Below are 16,974 nucleotides of genomic sequence, written 5' to 3'. Positions count from 1 at the left end.
TCACACAATTAAAATTAATGAAATGTATAAATATCAGAAAATAATTATAAATAGCTATCACATTTACATGTATTAATTGTCCAAATTGATCTATAGATTGAAATCAATTTCAGTCAAAATTCTATCAGGTTTTTTGGAGAAATTTAAAAACTGTATATAAAGTTTAAATGGAAACCCAGAATACCCATATTCATCACAATCGGGTGGAATAAGAACAAAGTTATAAGTCTTACATATTTCAAGACAAAGCTTGCAACATTAATTTGGTACTGGTTCAAGTAGAAGATAATCAGTAGAAGAGATTAAGGGGTCCATCAACAGAATTGATAACATTTTTTCCTAGAAAAATAATAAAATTGTCTTTTTAGTAAATGCTGCTAGGTAAACTGGCTGTCTACTTAGAAAAAATAAAATATATTTTATATCTCACATTCATGTATATAGATCAATTCTACTCAAATTGTCCCAGGCAAAGAAAGAGGAAAAATATTCTAGATTATAATATAGAAGAGTATTTTGCTATCTTGTGCATAGTGAATATTTTGAAAACAGAATGGATAGTAAAAAAAAGAGTATTTCATCTTGTTATAATAAAGTTAGTTTTGCTCAATAAAATACAGCATTATGAGAGTTAATTTGTAAGGTCAGTATGGGAGAAGGCATTTGCAACATGTATAACCAGCAAAGCCTTAATATATAGTGTTTTTAATCCTAAAAATCAATATAAAGACAGTAATTTTTTAATTAGAAGAACACAAAATTTGCAGGGACGCAGGTAAACAACCCACTTAAATACATCAGAAATATTAAACAAGGAAAAAACAAAGCAAGTAAACAAAAAAAAAACTGTCTTTTATTAAAGATGCCAATATTTTTCTGCAGTGAGAATTATTTCGGATTTTCCTTTTGCGACTCACCTGAATTTGATGTAAAAAATAAGTATTCATCATTACCCCATAACATATTGTTATAAAAATGATTTTTAAAAAACACTACATTTGTATTATCATTTTCCATGTAGTATGCTAAAGTATAAAGGCAAATTATCCTTAATATGTCTGTAGGAAAGATGCTCAAGGTTTTATTCACTTTTTTCTTCTCTACTTTTTTTTACCTGAACATATTTCAAAATCCTCAATGTTATCTACAAAGGACCGAAGCTCTCCCACCCTCAAGAGAGTTTTCACTGGCCTACACACATTTCTTAATATGCACCTGCCAAAAGGCACTACAATTTTTTTATCAAAATGGCCAGGTCCTTCTTTTCTCAAGATAATCCGCCTGATAATTTCCTTGCATAAAATCACTTTTATAACCTTGTATCTTGAGTTTTGAATCATACTGTTTCAGGACTTGAATTGTATACACTCATGACTCCAGAGTTTGTTTCATGATAGTTATCACCATTATTATGGTGTAGGTATCTGTACAGTTATTTGTTAAATGTTTGTGTTTTGGTACAAATCCTGAGTCCTTTTGCAACTATTTCAATTACATAAAAATGCAAATATTTATCCTTAGGATATTTTGGAAACTTTGGGGAAATTTCAGCTGGCCCCCAAAGCAAAATAGCAAAATGATGCTGCAATTTCCTAGCTGATTCTTTTTCTCCCATTAGTAGCCCTGGCAGAAACCTCTAGCCCCTGATCAAAGCCAATGATTAGTTTGGAAGACTGGATTTTACTGCCTAAGCCTCCTCTTCCAGGGCAGAATGAACACACATCGTACCTGCACACATTCTTAGGTTTTCTGATTTGAAATATTAATAATTTGAAGCTAAAATAAAATTCTCCTTTACAAAATACATTTTTATCCTCAGGAAAAATAGTATTTTTGAGTGCTAGTTACCTTGCTTTCCTTTAGAGCCAGGAGAATATAAAAAGTTTTAAAGACTGCATACATTAACTTATTTCCGGTATATATAAAAATTCAGCAGTTTTATATTAAACGGTTGCACATTATTTTACCACAAAATAAGACCCTCTGTTAAAAACTCCATCAGACTACCCAAAAATGTGTCCTCTCAGCATTAAAATTGATTTAACACATCAAGTTTATTATAAAAATACACTTTTTCTTTGATGATATTTGAGGCAAGCATTGAGCAAACTGTAAACTGCAAATATACATATATACACATATACATAGAGTATATATAAGAATCAATGATCTGGTTGATCATAAGACACCACTTATTTGAGGCACAGTGAAACAAGATTATAAATTATCAAACTAATTATACTATTGATAATTAAAATAAATAGAATTATGGAAATAATGTAGAGTACTTATATAAATAATATATAATTCAAAGCATATTGTATCATTCTTACATTATTGTGTATACATAAAAATGGTATTTGAATATGTGACATTTATATACAAAATTTTAATAACTTAGTGTCTTGCTCTTGTCACTGCAATAGATGTTTAGAACATTTCTAATACTTTGAAAAAATTTCCCATGCCAACACCATGTCTCACCTACTAACCTACTTGTGTCTCTGTGTATTTCTCTTATTAAACATCTCTTATAATCAAATCATTTACAATGTGATCTTTTTCATCTGGCCTCTTTCAATTTGCATAATAGTTTTGAGGTTCATCCATTTTTGTTTATCCACTCTCAGTTGATGAACTATTTTGACTAATGTTGCTGTGAAACAGTAACTCATAAGAATACTGTTGAATAATGTTGTTGTGAACAATAACTCACAAGATTTTAGGTGATGTATGTTTTAATTTCTATTGAATAGATATTCAGGAGTGGAATTGGTGATTCATGTGATACATTTTGTTTAAGTGTTTAATCAATTTTCAACTTGTTTTCCAGATTTGCCTGACAAATTTGCATCTCTATCAGCAAGTGTAAGGTTTTTCATTCTTCCCAACATTGAATATTGCCTGTCTCTTTAATTATTGCCATTTTAATGGGTGTGAAGTGGTATTTAACTGTAATTTTACTATAATGATTTAAATATTGAGAATTATTTTATGTTTAGCATCGTTTTATGTGCTTTTGTGCCTATTTGTGAATATTCATTGGAAAAATCAAAATGGTTTACCCATTTTAGTTGGTTTGTCTTTTCACTATTGAGATGTAAGAGTTCTTTATATACTCTAGAAAAAAAACCCCTTATGAGATATATGGACTTACAAATATTTTACCTCATATTTATAAATTCTTCTTCATGTATTCTGAGGACACTTTGGTGCTTAACATATTGTTTTACAGGTTTTTAAAAATGTTGCTTATATATTGTTTTACAGATTTTTTATAGATTATCTGGTAGATTTATTATTTTTATCGTTGTTATGTCTTTTTCTCAAGAATTTTTCTTTGTCTAAAATGTACATTATCAGATATTATTGTAGTAATTCATTTTATTTCTTAAAGTTTGCATGATATATCTTTCTTCATCTTTTAACTTTCAACTTTTTTGTCTTTGAATTTGAGGTGAATTTTATATAAATAGGATATGGTTAGGCCATTTTAGAAGGTCACTTTATCGGTCTTGTTTTTTAATTGATTATATACATAATTTTATTGAAGCAACTATTAATATGTTAGCACTGAAGTCTGCAATTGTATTACTTGTTTTTGCTGTTTCTTATTCTATTTCTTTTTTATTTGCCATCCTATGGATTACTGAAATTTTGGGAGGATTTCCTCGTTTTTTTTAATAGTGTTTCTACTTGTAACTCTGACATGGTTTTTATATTGTTTGCCTTTTATATTATAATACATACATGAAATTACAAAAGACTACTCATATCAATAATTTTACCACTTTGAGTGAATTGTGGAAGCCTCATTTCTCTTTAGGTAGAATATGGAGTTTAGAACAATGCTATTGTATTTGTATAGTAGGAGTGAATCATGCTTATAGATAAAATAATATGAAGGTGGGTCAATAGCCAAAACTGTGTCATACAGATATGTGGGTAAGAAAAATAAAGGTTTTATTATTATTATTACTAGACAGCCATTACACAGTCAAAAGTGTAGCATGCTTAGGTTGTGTTTCAGAGAGTTTATTCTGACAGTATTTCCATACACGGATTAGAATTTGTCTGGAATGAACTCATAGAATGTAGTTAAATTACCATCTTAGTTGTGGTAGTACAAAGTAAAGTAAAAAAAAAAATAATGCAAGGATGTCCAAAAAAGGTATAAAATTAAAGTTATCAGAGTCTTTAGAAAGTTACACAAATCTCAGTTAATAACTGCTTGAATGTCTGAAGATAAAGAGTGATATATATTTACGTTTGGGAGAAGAAGTAGAGATGAAGAGTACTTTATTTATGAAGTAATTATGGCTGAAATTACACAGTATTTGGAAATTGCTTTTGGTATTTTAGGAAAAATATGTTCATGGGAGATTGTTTAAATACAACTGTAAGCTATTCATATGCAGTCAAGATTAGAGACACTTATGTAATGATATATATGTACAATGTTGCTTCTTGAAAATAGGAAAACACCTAAATATCCACCAAAAATATTTGAATAAATAAATTATAAATAATCCATAATTTATGCAATTATGTAGCATTTCAAATATGCATTAGAAAGAAATTAATAGTGGACAGATTGATGAAGAACTCATGTAATTAGAGATATTATAGTTGTGCCAAAGTTTTAGAAAAAAATATTCATAGAAAAACATACATATGAGTCCACTGTTGAGAAGAATTGAGAAGAAAAATTAACACTTACATTAGTTACAATGAAGGTGAATATTAGGGTGTATTAAGAGAGGATCTGTTGGAAAGACATTCAAAATTACACCAAATTATTTAAGTGCTGGAATTTTGGTAATTTTATGTAGTTTTTATGTGTTTTAATATTTTCACATAAAATATTGCTAAAATATAAAAGAGCATATTATTATAAAGTAACCTTCACTTTATGTGTTTGCATATTATTATGTAAGAAAATATTAGCAAGACACTATAAATTTAATATTTTCCAGGATATAAATAATTGACTTGTTTGTTTAATTCTAATGTTACGGTTCCTGATGCTAGCAACACAGTGATTATATGTATTTGTCTCTGTCCATGAAAAAGGGATTGGGAAACATAAAATTTAAATGATAGAAAAACAAATCCACAAATATTCTATTGTTTTGAACGCTGAATCTTGATTAGAAACGTAAGATATTTTATTAGAATGCTAGTCACTTGCAGAAGAAAAGAAACAAAGCCTTTTTTGTGTAATTATGTTATAAATATAAACTCCATTGAGACAATCTAAGTAGGTATCAGCAGAGAATACTAATGTAAAATAGGCACAATGGAATAAGAGAGGATCCTGGAATAATAAAAATGAAAAGGGGCTTGAATAATATATATGAAGAAGGGGCTGGTTTTCATTCATCTATGTGATTGCATTGCTTAAATTTCTTCAAGTGAAGCCATTTGCTTTTTCCACTATAAGTCCTGGAAGATGTGGTTACCAACAATAAGAAAACACCCTACAGTGAGATCTGAGTATAATTTCTTCGGACCATATAACAGTCAATGTTAATTTCCTTACGCTTCTTCTGGCATTTAATCCAAATAGGACCTTCTGGCCGGGTGTGGTGGTTCACGTCTGTAATGCCAGCACTTTGGGAGGCGGAGGTGGGTGGATAGCTTAAGGTCAGGAGTTCAAGACCAGCCTGGCCAACATGGCGAAATCCTGTCTCTACCAAAACATACAAAAATTAGCCAGATGTGGTTGTGCATGCCTATAATCTCAGCTACACGGGAGGCTGAGGTGAGAGAATTCCTTGAACCCGGGATGCGGAGTTGTGGTGGGCAGAGATCGCACCATTGCACTCCAGCCTGGACAACAGAGCTAGGCTCCATCTAAAAAAATAAAGAAAATAAAAAAAATTTTAAAAAAGACCTTCTATTTTCTTAAACCATGTCAGCTTTTAATTCAACATATTGTAACTTGTTGACTTAATAATGTTTGCTTAATAACCTGAGTCTTTTAAAGAATTATATTCTTAAAATATCTATAATCCAATTTTGGCACAGAATGTGTAGCAAATTTATTAATACTTAAAAGCCTTGTTTAAAGGTTTACTTGCCAAGCCCGTGGTGAAAAGCCATGTTTTCTCTCCACTGGCCTTTAAACTCTGGCCAAAACCAGCCCCTAAGTGTAAGTCTTTCTTCCTTCCTAAAAATCCTGAGCCAGACTTCTAATATCATCATTTCTGTTTCTTCAGGAGAGTGTCAAATTGGAAATATGGCTCCCAAGAACCTAATATTAGCTTTGCTATTCCCACAGTTGATTGTCTGGTTATGTAAGGGAAGAAAGAAATTTCCCAATTATTCTATTTCAGAATAAGCTTTAATTCTCACTCTATAACCAATGTAGCCACAAAAGTTCTCAGGACAAGCCACTGTGGTTTAGTCAATAAGGTTGATCTCAATCCCTCAGTGCCGTACAGAGATAGGAGGCCTTGTACTAAAAACTACTTGAAGAGTTAGGTTGCAGTTTGTTATTTTGAAAATACAGAACAAAAACCTAAGAAAGTTTCTCCATCATACCAATAAGAAAGTATGGGCAGCTTACCATCATACTGCACCTAAACTTCATGTTGGTTCATCTGGCATCTGGGTGGTAACTTTGAGCCTGGGTTACAGGATAACAACCCTCTTTTCCTTTAAAGAAGTTCATTTTAGGAGGTGTGCTTGAGGATGACCCTTGGTCTTCACTCTTGCCAAATGTTTCAACTGGACCATCTTAAATTGTTGGACAACATTCAGTAAATTTAAAATCCCACTGATGATTAGATTAGATGATTCTCTTCCCTGGAGGATCCTAGACCTTTATGAAAATGACCCTTTCGTTTTACAACCATCTTTGAGCTCTAAAAGGATAAGGTGCTTGAAGAATAACACATTTCTCCAAAACAGAAAGAATGTCTTGCAGAAAAAAAAAGTGAAACAAAGAATGATACTCAAGAAGTACAAGACAAAAAAAAAAAAAAAAAAAAAAATCCCCTGTTGAGTGGATACCAGTTTCTTCTTATACATAGATGACCAAGTAGTTCTTCCAATTAGCCCTCACTTAAGTAAAGGAGTATCTGAGCCATTATGAATTTCCCTTTCCACCTATACAGAGAAAGTTGCTTTGAACTTTTCCTACTGAACAATCATAAAAATACATACACACATACATAGATGTGTATATACATACATATTATAAATACATGCATATCCCCTACTTTTGAGGCTTCCTTATATAAACACATTCAATAGTATTCATAGCTCTCAGAATAAAGGAATCCAAGAGAAGTGCACAAATTATATTTTTCATTATGAAAAGAAACTATCACATATCAGTTTAAAATTCTGAGGAAGACGATATTTTCGAAAGAACTTACAGAACCCAATATATACAGTTGATCCTTGAACAAATGCAGCATTTAGAGGCACCAACCCTCTGCACAGTTGAAAATTTGCATATACTATTGACTCCCCCAAAACTTAACTACTAATAATCTACTGTTGACCAGAAGCCTTAGGAATAACATAAATGATTGATTAATACATACTTTGTATGTCCTATGTATTATACCCTGTGTTCTTACAATAAAGTAAGCTAGAGAAAAAAAGGTGTTACTGAGAAAATCATAAGGAAGAGAAAATACACTTACTATTCATTAAATGGAAATGGATCATCATAAAGGTCTTCATCCTTGCCATTTTCATGTTGCATAAGCTGAGGAGGAGGAAGAGGGGGAGTAGTTTTGTTGTCTCAGAAACAGCAAAAAAAGAAGAGGTGGAGGAGGTGAAAGGGGAGGCAGGAGAAGCAGGCACATTCAACGTAATTTTTATTTTTTAAGAACATCTGTGTATCAATGGACTCACACATTTAAGCCCATGTGGTTCAAGGGACAACTGTATATATAAATTTTACTGATGTAAAACTGCATAAATGTGTGCAGAGCAAACAAGATAAGTGTGTGAAAAATTATGGTACCAGGACAAAGTAATTATTTTTATCTTATAGGTTTCTACCATCCAAATTCAGTCTTTCTTAAATTATATTGATAGATGGACTGAAAAATGAATAATTTTAGTCATTGTCAGAGAATGTATTGATTAATTTCCAAGAAAGGTAAATATAGTATACTGAAACTATTAACTACCATTAATAATCAAAATATATTACATTTTGAAAAAATATTCAAAATCATTTTGAATGAAAAATATTTTATTAAAAAAAAATCATATGGTCACACTATGGCCGGGCGCAGTGGCTCACGTTTGTAATCCCATCACTTTGGGAGGCCGAGACGGGTGGATCACGAGGTCAGGCGATTGAGACCATCCTGGCTAACACGGTGAAACTCTGTTTCTACTAAAAATACAAAAAATTAGCCGGTCGTGGTGGCGGGCGCCTGTAGTCCCAGCTACTCGGAAGGATGAGGCAGGAGGATGGTGTGAACCCGGGAGGCGGAGGTTGCAGTGAGCCGAGAGCGTGCCACTGCACTCCAGCCTGGGTGACAGAGTGAGACTCCGTCTCAAAAAAAAAAAAAAATAAGTAAATAAATCATATGGTCACACTAATTCCAAGTACAATAGGAACCAAAATATGAATTTATCACTTTTAACTGCCAGCATCAAATTAATATACCATAAAATAGTTATAATTAGTCATAGACCTGGAAGTAATATCTTTTGTATGCCTTATACTAGTAAGGCTTTAATATTAGATCTATTTTATATGAACTTACCATTTTCTGCATTAGTATAAGAATTTACTTAATATCAGAAAAGTTTTGACAATCTAGAGGGGTCAAAGTAGAGTGATAAAAAGAGCTAGAAAATGAAAAGAAAAAGAAAAGTTCTTGTCTATGTATGAACATATGATGTTAATAATATTCTAGATTTAGTATTCATCTTGAAATGCATTGTTCTACTTTAAGGATATATTAATTATGCTCCTTTTTCTCCGGGTTGTTAACACCATTGTAAAATTCAAAGTTACAATGATAAATTATTAAAAAATTAGTTATTTACCTGCTTATTGAAAAATAATATTTATTTTTTCATGTGAAATAACATTAGAGCATTATTATCAAGGAAATAATCTATAATTCTATCACAGTAATACAAGTACTGTAACACAGGCATGCATACACAAAAATGTTTTGGTCAACAACTGACCAGATATATGACAATGGTTCCATAAGATTATAATATTATATTTTCCTTGTGCCTTCTAGGTACCTTCTATGTGTTTAGATATGTTTGAATACACAAATACTTACCAGTGTGTTACAGTTGCCTACCCTATTCAGTAACATAGTGTACAAGTTTATAGCCAAGGATCAACAGGCTATACCATATAGGCCAGGTGTGTAGTTGGCTATACTCTCTAGGTTTGTGTAAGTATGTTCTGTTATGTTCACAAAAAAACAAAGTTGCCTAATAGTACATTTCTCAGTTAAATGACACATGACTGTAATAATGTTGTACACTCATTTCATATAATTGCATGCACATTTTAGTTGAGGGAGGCTGACACTCCCAAGTGTTAGAGAAGATGTGAAACCGCTGAAACTCTTTTCCAGTCTTCTACCAGTAATGGATGTATAAGATGATACAAACACTTTTTTCTATTTTCAACACTTAATTATGCATATGTAAAGTGTACAACATGATGTTGTGATATATATATATATGGATAGTTAAATGGTTACTATAGTAAAGCAAATTAACATATATCTTATCCTACACGGTCACTAATATTTTATTTTTTGTGTGGCAAGAGCATAAAATCTACTCTTAGAAAAACTCCTGAGTTCAGTACATTATTATTAACTTTAGTCCTTATGCTGTACATTAGGTCTCTAGACTTATTCATGCTATATATGCTTCGTCTCCATTGACCTAAATCTCCTCTTCCCATTTTCTCCTACCCAGTCTTGGTGCCCCTGGTAACACTACTGTTTTATTTTCTAACTTTGCGTATTTATTTTCTTTAGATTCCACATAAAAGTGAAATTATGCTGTATTTTTTTTTTCCTGTGCCTGCCTTATTTAACTTATCATAATGTCTTCAGGTTCATCTGTGTTGTGGTAAATGGCGGAATCTCCTTTTTTTTTTTTTTTTTTTGAGACAGAGTCTCCCTCTGGCGCCCAGGCTGGAGTTCAATGGTGCGATCTCTGCTCACTGCAACCTCCTCTGCCTCCTGGGTTCAAGTGATTCTCCTGCCTCAGCCTCCTGAGTAGCTGGGATTACAAGTGCACATCATCATCACACCTGGCTAATTTTTTTTCGTATTTTTAGTAGAGACAGGGTTTCACCATGTTGGTCAAGCTGGTCTCCAATTCCTGACCTTGTGATCCACCAGCCTTGGCCTCCCAAAGTGCTGGGATTACAGGCGTGAGCTTTTCTTGGGTTTTGCGGTGATACACTGAACATGAGAGTGCAGATATTTTTATGTGGTAGTGATTTCTTTTCCTTAGGGTATAGACCAAAAAAATGGATTACTTGGTCATATAATACTTATATTTTTCCTTTCTTTCAAAATTTCCATACTGTCTCCACAGCAGCGATACCAATCTACATCCCCACCAGCAGTGCACAAGAGCCCCCTTTTCTCCACATCCTCACAAACATTTATTTCTCATCTTTTTTATAACAGTCATCCTAACAAGTGTGAGGTGATATGTCATTGAGATTTTGATCTGCATTTCTCTGATGATCAGTTCTGTTGAAAAGTTTTCATATACCTATTGGCCATTTTTACAACTTATTGGAGGAATGTTTACTCAAGTTCTTTGCCTATTTGACTTATGTTAAATATTTATGTATTTTGAATATTAACCCTTATCAGATAAAAGGTTTGTAAATATTTTCTCTCATTCTGTAGGCTGCCTTTTCATTTTATTGGTTGTTTTTTTGACTGTGAAGATTTTATCTTAGGGTGGTGCCATTTATTTATTTTTGCTTTTGTAGCCTGTGTTTTTGGAAATTATATTTTGCAGCTTGTAACAAAGTTAAGCACATACCTTTTATTTGTGTTCACTCAGATATTGAAGTGTAATTACATATGCATGAATGCTTGATCAACATTCGTGCTCATAAAATGTTATTCTCAGTTACTTTAACTTAGTTAGCCATATTGATACTGATTGATTCTGGAACCTTGTATTTGTGTCATAACTGTTGAAGTTAGTTTCCACTAATATTATATCTTTAGTAAAAAAATCCAGATTAAAAATAGAAGGTGGAAACCAAAATGCAATATAAAGGAAATTTGAGGGAGAATGAGTGAGATGGAAACAAATGTATTCATAATTGACTACATGAGTAACATTACAATTATGACAAGCACCAATAGAGCACTTGAACAAGTAAATAGAGAGTTTTGCATAGAGTGTAGCAGACTTCCATAACTTCTATTATCTTCAACAATATTAACTTGGAAAATTTTTGTATATTTGTTTAAAGTTTAGCCATTAAATATTTATTGATAACATACATAAAATATTTTTTAAGCCGACAGCTTTTAAATTTATTTCACAATGGTATTTTTGTTTCTAAAAATTAAACTAAGAAATACATTGTAACAAGAAAAAATACCCCGAACACTGCCCCCATACACACACTCACTCACACACCCCTGCCACACATGCACATACACATTGAAGGTCTTACAAAAAGCCATACATTTCAGACAATGGAACAAGTCACAATGTGCCATAAGAGGAAGAGGTAAGCTCATGTCCTGCTGGGTTCATCAGAGACCTATTCTTACAAAAGGAACTCAAAAGTTGAGCCTTGGAGAATCAGTCAATAGGATTTTGAAAGCTTAGGAAGAAAATAAATGACAATAACAGGTACTCTCAATAGTGTGATAAGGAACATAGGGGTGATATCTCCAGGAAATTAAAATAGTTCAATCTGTTTGGAGGTTTGAATGCATGCAGTACTGGCTGCCTCCATTTGTCGTCAGTATTGACAGCTTTCACAGCACAGTTATGACAAGAATCAATAGAGCCCTTGTTGAAAAAGTAAGTATGTGGAGGGGTTTGTGTAGTGTGTAACAGATTTCTTAGACATCACAATGAAAGAGACCAGAACATCAATACAAACAAATAAAAAAACACTTTCCCAAGATATTAATTTCCATAAAATATATTTTCTCTAAGCACACTGTGGGCCTTTGTTCTTCCCTTTATTAATTTCCCTTCTGGAGGAATAGAATAACTAATTATTAAGTTTGGAAAGAAAATCTGGGCATTCAATGCACATCCTCACCATTTATTTAACCTCTCTTGGTAGTTGTTGTTTAGTAAAAAATCCAGATTAAAAATAGAATGAAAAATAGAATGAACCTCAGAATGAACCAGTTAGCTGCTCTATAATGACTGTCTTAGAAGTACAGTCCTCTTGCCTATAAGTTGAAAGTAAGTCAGTCTTACTTTGTGATTTTATTCTAAATTCATAGTTACAAATTACATAAAGCCATTCAGAATCTTATTTCATAATTTTTTGCAAAATTGTAATGTTAACCCTTCAAATCTCTCCCAAATTACATCATCATCTATACCTGCATGTTTAATAAATCACTTAACTCACGATGGCTGCCCTACATTTGTCATGTTCTTAACATTTGTTTGAAATTCCTTCTCTGTATGAAGAGAGATGTACCCATCTACACATACCTGATGTTACCCATGAAACATATTTCCAATATCCAGCCTGCCAAGATATGGCTTCCTTTGTATTTATTTACGCTACAAATCCTGACATTTGGTGACAAATAATTGTACATTTTAACGAAATCAATAATACCTATTTTCTCTCTCCTAAAGTGGTGAAAAATATTCTTAAGCTACATTACATATGCCATATTTGTGAAAATAAGTTCATAGGAAATATTTGTATTAGTATTTTCTTGCATTGCTATAAAAAATACCTGAGACTGGGTAATTTATAAATGAGAGAGGTTTAATTTTCTGACAGTTCTGCAGGCTTTACAAGAAGTATGGTGATGGCCTCTGCTTGGCTTCTAGGGAGGCCTCAGTATGCTTTAATTATGGCAGAAAATGAAAGAAGAGCAGGCCAGGTTACACGGCGAAAGCAAGAGAAGGCATGAGAGAGAGAGAGAGAGAAAGAGAAAGAGAGAGAGAGACAGAAAGAGACAGAGAGAGAAAGAGAAAGAGGGAGAGGATGTGCCACACACTTTTAGACCACTAGGTCTCCTGTGAACTTAGAGAAAGTGGTCAATTATCACCAAGGGGATGACAAAATACATTCATGAAGGATCTGCCTCCACGATCCAAACATCTCCCACCAGGACCCACCTTCAACAATGGGGATTAAATTTCTTCATGAGAATAGCATAGGTGCAAATATCTAAACTATATCAATATTGACTAATGTATTGATTAAACAAGGAAAAATTATATGTAGGTAAACATGGAAGTGGTTACATATACTTCCACGTTTCAGTGAAATATGCTCTAGGTGAATATTCACTTGGAATATTCTATCCATAATATTATTATCTCAGTTCATATAATTTAAAAGTAAAGTGAGATAAACTTACAAAAACAAGTTTTGCTATTGTTAATATTTTGTCCATTTTATTAGTCTGTTTTTATACTGCTATGAAGAAATACCTGAGACTGGGTAATTTATAAAGAAAAAGAGGTTTAATGGACTCACAGTTAACATGCCTGGGGAGGCCTCACAATCATGGCAGAAGGCAAGGAGGAGCAAAGGCATGTCTTACATAGTGGCAGGCAAGACAGTGTGTGCAGGGGAACTGCCTATTTTAAAACCATCAGATATTGTGAGACTTATGCACTATCTCAAGAACAGCATGGGAAAAACCTGCTCCCCATGATTCCATTACCTGCCACTGGGTCCCCTCCATGACACGTGGAGATTATGGGAGCTACAATTCAAGATGAGATTTCCATGGAGACACAGCCAAATCATATCACCCAAATTCAAAGTATCACTGTGACGAAACTTTGGAGCACAACCATATGTGTAAATGTTCTTACTTTATTGGTCTTTTAAAAAGGTCTATATTCAATCCCCCAAATGTTCATAATTTTTTTCTTAAATAAAAACACTATGCATTGTTGGATAAGAAAGACCCGTATATTTGCCATGGTTCTCTCTGTGCATACTTTACTCATAAGTTTGTATTATAATTTTACAAATCACATAAGAAAACTAGATCTTCTGTTTTCTGTTTAAGATGTAGAAATCTGAAAAGAACACACAGCCTCTTGCCAGCCTCACAGCAAGAAAAATCTGGGTATTCAATAAAATCAAAACTTTCTTTATGAGCATATTGGAGCTGACTACAGGTTCTCCAACTTGACTGAAATTTGAGGAAGTATAGATGGTTTTCTCTAGGGAGAGATGAGACACGACACTGACTCATCTCTGGCAGAGCATGCAAGGAAGGTAGGACCTCTCTCCCTGTGGATAAGAATGACTGACTTTCAATAAGTTGTAAATTTTGAGTGGGAGCTATCTTGAGAATATAGACTGCAGGGGACAACAGACATCAGAGAAGTTTGCAGCCACATGCAGGTTTTCTCTTCTGATTTCCACCAGGGAATCATAAGAAAGTTTAGGGGCAGATGAAGAGACAGAGAAAGCATTCCTTGTGGTGAAGGACTAGGAGATAAGAATGGTTGCCACTGGCGAAAAGCAGAGCTCTTCTTGGCTTGTTTTTTTTTTTCAGGTAGAGCAAAAGTCTTAAGCTGTAAGAGAATGGTCAGCAAAAATATTGGTTTCAGGGCAACAATGGTAAGGCTGAAAGAAGCAAATAAAACGAAACAAAAATACCTCCAAAACTGGAATATGAGTAGAATACCATCTCGGGCTCTACTATCAGAGGTCTTCTACTATTGGGAGTAGAACAAGATCACTAATAATGCCTGAACCCTGAGATTCAAGGACACAAGTCCTGCCTAAAACAAAGATGGAAATACGAAAATAAAAATATCCCTGCCATTACTACAAGACCAGACAGCAGCTAGCATTAAATATTATAACAGCATTCTACAAACAGGAGATTAAAAAAGAGTGTAGAGACATTTCGTGTTGTGAAAGGGCAGGGGAAAATTCTAAAGTTGAGGTTAGATCAGGCTTACCATCATAAGCAGAAGGCAATGGATAAGAATTAGAAACAAATGGAGGACCGAGGGTAGTCAGAACAATGTAAAACAATAACAAAAGGGATAAAATGAAATCAGCTCAAGAGGTGATTAGATTGATTCAACTGCCCATAGTGGAGACCTAGGTTAGGAAGAGGCAGGCCCATTTCCAGGCATAATTACATTTATCTACAATTTCTACTCTCCACACCATGTGCAGCCTTTAACCAAGATTTTTGAGACATACACACACAACAAGGAAATATAAGCCATTATTGAGAAAAAGTAATCAACAGATGAGACTCAGCCAAAGACCACATGTTGGCACAATATTGCAGGGAGCTTAGAAAAAAACTATGAGAAATATCATAAAGGTAAACAGAGATGACAAATGCCTTTAGTGGAAAGTAGACCCATCAGAGCCAATGACAGATACAGTGAACTTGATGATAGAATAATAAAGGAAGGAGGGGGGAATTGTGGAGCAGCATTAAATGGCTAAGATACATGTAATTAAAATCTCAGAATGAGAATTTAGAAACAAAAAAATGAAGAAATAATGCTGAGAATACTATAAATATTATACATATTTCCAAGGAAATATTTTTGTATATAGTATAAATGATAATCTTTATAAACACTATAAAGATTTCCAAGGAATATTATAAATATTATAAATATAGAAATGTTATAAATATAATTTTAGAAATATTATAAATATTTATGATATTCAGAATATCATAAATATTTCCAAGGACTATTATGAATCTATCCTGTGGACATACACCTAGACACAACATATTTAAACTGCTAAAGAGCAAAGATAAAGATAAAATCCCAAAGGCAACCAGAGAATATGACACATTCCATACAAAAGGAGGAAAAAAACTTCAGAATTATTATAGACAACTGTCACCAGAAACTATGCAAATCAGAATAAAAACAAAAGCTCTACTTAGAATTTTATACGTAATGAAAATATCTCATAAAATTAACAGGAAAAAAACTTAAGTAAACAAAAAATGAAGAATTCGTTAGAGGGTAACTATATTAAAGCAAATATTAAAAGATGTTCAGAGACACTGCATGTGAGCATAGACATATCTTTGGACCTTCCTAAGTAGATGATGATTTCTAGAAATAATTAAAATGAAGATAAAACAGATGTTTAGTAGCTCTAAACTATAATTGGCTGTATAATATATAATTGGCCTTAAATATTTTTCGATGTATTACATATTATTTATACTGCATTATGGCTTACAGTATATATAAAATCAAAGCTGGCAGTTAATTATCAATCATAACTAAATCATAACTATATTTTGTAATTAATTCCATGTCAATATAAATAGTTTCCTGGGCCAGGACTGGTGGCTTACACCTGTAATTCCTGTAACTCAAAAGGCTGAGACAGGAGGATTGTTTGAGGCCAGGAGTTTGGGACCAGCCTGGGAAATACAGCAAGACCCCTGAATGTTAAAAGAAAAAAAAAATAGCTAGGTATGGTGGCATGTGCCTGTAGTTCCAGCTACTGGGGAGGCTGAGGTGGTAGGATTACTTGAGCCCAGGAATTAAAGGCTATAGTAAGCTATGATCATGCAACTTCACTCCAGCCTAGGCAGCAGAGAGACAGTGTCTCTCAAATATATGTAATAGTTTTCTTATTATATTTTTGTTTCCAGTGTTATTTTTTCTGTACTATCTGCAGCCATTTACCTAAACTTATATTTAGTTTGATTTTTCTTTTTTGACCAAAACGTAATGAAATGAATGAATCATATGATAAATAGTATATTTTAGGATAATTTTTAGGAATTGTATTGCTAT

General features: G+C 33.0%; 1 pseudogene; it reads right to left on the bottom strand.

The window, feature by feature from the left end:
* Positions 1–832: 832 nt before the first annotated feature.
* LOC117978521 (beta-glucuronidase-like) overlaps positions 833–16,974 on the bottom strand; it is a 99,127-nt pseudogene continuing 82,985 nt past the window's right edge.

Source organism: Pan paniscus, chromosome 4, assembly GCF_029289425.2.
Source record: "Pan paniscus chromosome 4, NHGRI_mPanPan1-v2.0_pri, whole genome shotgun sequence".
Classification (NCBI taxonomy): domain Eukaryota; kingdom Metazoa; phylum Chordata; class Mammalia; order Primates; family Hominidae; genus Pan; species Pan paniscus.
Note: the sequence above shows the minus strand (reverse complement) of the source record. Positions and strands in the feature narration are given on the sequence as shown.